The sequence below is a fragment of the Neolamprologus brichardi genome, chromosome 9 (assembly GCF_056152115.1).
Source record: "Neolamprologus brichardi isolate AB-2024 chromosome 9, ASM5615211v1, whole genome shotgun sequence".
Classification (NCBI taxonomy): Eukaryota; Metazoa; Chordata; class Actinopteri; order Cichliformes; family Cichlidae; genus Neolamprologus; species Neolamprologus brichardi.
The window spans coordinates 197,727-201,246 of NC_142112.1; positions in this window are offsets into that span (position 1 = coordinate 197,727).

The window sequence follows — 3,520 nt, forward strand, 5'->3', positions numbered from 1 at the left end:
TTACTGTTAGTGAAAAACATCCAGATTTGACCAAACTGCAGTTCCACAGAGCTCCTTTGATTTCATCAACACTAATGAGCTGCTTTTCCTGTCTGCCTGTCTACCTTAAACACTGAGTGATGAATACAAACTCAACACTTCCTACAGAGAATTGACAATAAAAGCTTTCCATCAGAGAGAGACGGTTATGTCCTTAACTTTTTTACATCCACTGCGTGCAGCTTATCTTGGTTAGTTCACTTTGAAGCAGCTTAGAAGTGCTGTGTAGAGCCGCGGTCTCACACGCAGAGACTTCTGATTTTCTCTACTTAAACAAACATAATGAAAATGAGCAGGTTTCTCTTCTCGTACAAAACTCAGAGTGGCTGACATGAATGAACAGGAAAAGCTGACAGATACACACCAACAAAAAATGTCAGCTGCTAGTTCACGAGAGACACCCATTATGGCTAACCGAAGGCTGGACAGTCCTGATCCTCAAGGACCCCCAGAAGGGGCCGGTCCCCTCGAACTACTGACCAATAACCTGCCTCAGCACCACGTGAAAGCTCTTGTCAGGCATCATAGTGGCTAAGATGAACAGGCACATGGGTCAATACATGAGCGGGGCACAGAAAGGGATTGCCAAGAATACCAGAGGTGCAAAACACCAGCTACTGGTAGACTGAGCAGTCAGCCGAGACTGCAAAACTAGGCTGACCAACCTGTGCACTGCCTGGATTGATTACAAGAAGGCCTTTGACTCAATGCCCAACACCTGGATCCTGGAATGCCTAGAACTATACAAGATCAACAGGACCTTAAGAGCCTTCATCAGGAACTCAATGGGGATGTGGCGGACAACACTGGAGGCCAACCTCAAGTCCATAGCACAAGTCACCATCAAGTGCAGGATCTACCAAGGAGATGCTCCGTCCCCACTGCTGTTGTGCATAGGCCTTAACCCCCTCAGTGAGATCATTAACACAACACAGAGGCACTGATCATGGCAGCACAGGAACAAGCTCTGAGCACAAGATCCATAGATGCTGGGGTCTATCACACCAGGCTGTGTAAAGATGCTCCTGAGAAAATCCAGCACATAACAGCAGGGTGCAAGATGCTAGCAGGCAAGGCATACATGGAACGCCATAACCAAGTGGCCGGCATAGTATACAGAAACATCTATGCTGAATACAGACTAGAAGTCCCGAGATCAAAATGGGAGATGCACCCTAGGGTGGTGGAGAATGACCGAGCTAAGATCCTGTGGGACTTCCAGATACAGACGGACAAAATGGTGGTGGCTAACCAACCGGACATAGTGGTGCTAGACAAACAGAAGAAGACGGCCGTAGTGATCGATGTTCCGAATGACAGCAACATCAGGAAGAAGAAACACGAGTAGCTTGAGAAATACCAAGGGCTCAGAGAAGATGTGGAGGGTGAAGATAACGGTGGTCCCAGTGGTAATCGGAGCACTAGGTACAGTGACTCCCAAGCTAGACGAGTGGCTCCAGCAGATCCCAGGAACAACATCGGAGATCTCTGTCCAGAAGAGCACAGACCTAGGCTAAGATACTGCGCAGGACCCTCAAGCTCCCAGACCTGTGGTAGAGGACCCGAGCTTGAAGGACTGATCGCCCGTAGGGGCGAGCGGGGAATGCTTTATCACCATTGCTTCAGGAAGAAAAATATATGAATTTAAATGACACATTTAAAAGCAGGGCAAGTGTGAGTGTGATATACACTGTGGGTTTTTTTTCAGTTGCGTTATTAAGCTCCTGCTCAAACTATACGATTGACTCGCAGGGGTTAGAAGTTCGTAGGTCATGATGCAGGACCTCACAGTTATAACACAAAATCTGTCTCTCGCTCTCCCTCTCTCTCCTTCTCCGTCTTTTGCTCACATAGACACGCACACCACCACAATCAACTTTGCTAAATTGTTAATGAAAAACCAGCCAGCTGTGATTCAGCAGCAATTTCCATCCGATTATTTTCATGGTTGTTGTGGTCGTGATAATTTTGTGAGGCCACATCGAAAAGGCTCAGATGAGCTTGCCAAAGTTCTACAAGAGTTGCCCCTATCGCTTGTGTCCAGATCACAAGCTGCACCGCCGTGCTGCTCCGTCTTTTCACTTTCATTTCTGTGTTTGCGTGTGCGCAGTGTGAGAGGCTGCAGTGACACCCTCACCAGGGGCGACAGGATTTCAAACAGGTTTGATTTTCTTGCGACCAAACGATTGATGATCGGGAGCTGGTTGTGAGGTGTTAATCACTTCTCGTTAGAGTTTCACACGGATTTTTTGGCTAAGTCCACACACAAATCTTTTTTACACACACACAAATTCTTTTTACACATACAAATCTTTTTTTACACATACAAATCCTGATTTACAAGAACAAAACTGATTTACAAGTACAAAATATTTATGACCACAATGTAAGCCCATACTACCGCCCCTCCCCCCTCTTCCCAGCGTAAAGCACAAGGCTCGCATGCGGCGTGAAGGGGAAAAAAAAAGAAAAGAAGAAACACGGCTCCCAATAAAAAGCCGGCTCGCGTCGTTCACTTCAAAGAGCCATTTCGTTCGCGACCGACACATCACTAGTTACAATAAAGTTTCACACCCAGGTGTGTTTTCTCTGTGTTCCTTGGTTCCTAGGTTATTTCAGAGTCTGTTCCTAATTTTTCACTTCTTTGTTTCTATGTCTGTGAAGGTTCTCAGTAATCCAGGTTATCGTAGTCTAAGGAGCTTGGAAAGAAAAGCGTCTGGACTTCTTTAAGTTGCTTGAAGACGTTTCACCTCTCATCATGAAGAAAAGAAGACCAGACACCAGCGAGGGAGGATAAGAAAGACAGACGCTGTCATCCCCTATGTAGCCGGTGTATCAGAGAAACTCAGGAGAGTTTTCTCCAAGCACGACATCCCGGTGTACTTCAGACCCAGTAACACACTCAGACAGAAACTGGTTTATCCCAAAGACAAAACGCCAAAACACAGACTTAACAATGTGGTGTTTGCTGTACAGTGCAGCGAGGAATGCCCAGACCTCTACATCGGAGAGACCAAACAGCCACTTCACAAGCGCATGGCACAACACAGAAGAGCCACCTCCACAGGACAAGACTCAGCTGTCCATCTGCATCTAAAGGTCAAAGGTCACTCTTTGAGGATGCCAATGTTCACATTTTGGACAGAGAGGACAAATGGTTTGAAAGAGGAGTGAAAGAAGCCATCTATGTCCACTGTGAGCGACCATCTTTGAACAGAGGCGGTGGTTTACGACACCAACTGTCTGCCATCTATAATCCAGTTTTGAGTTCCCTCTCCAGACGCCTTAACGCCCACTCACATCCTGGGCCATCTGACCTCAGGAAATCACATGATAGGGTGCGGCCAGCTTTCACAATGAGCTCACCCAAAACCCTGGCTGATTGTGACCCACACCCGCTTTCACACCTTGGCTCAGGCGAATAGAGGATCATCAGGGGTTCCTTTGTCCCTCTGTGGGGGGAAACTCCCACTGGGTTTAA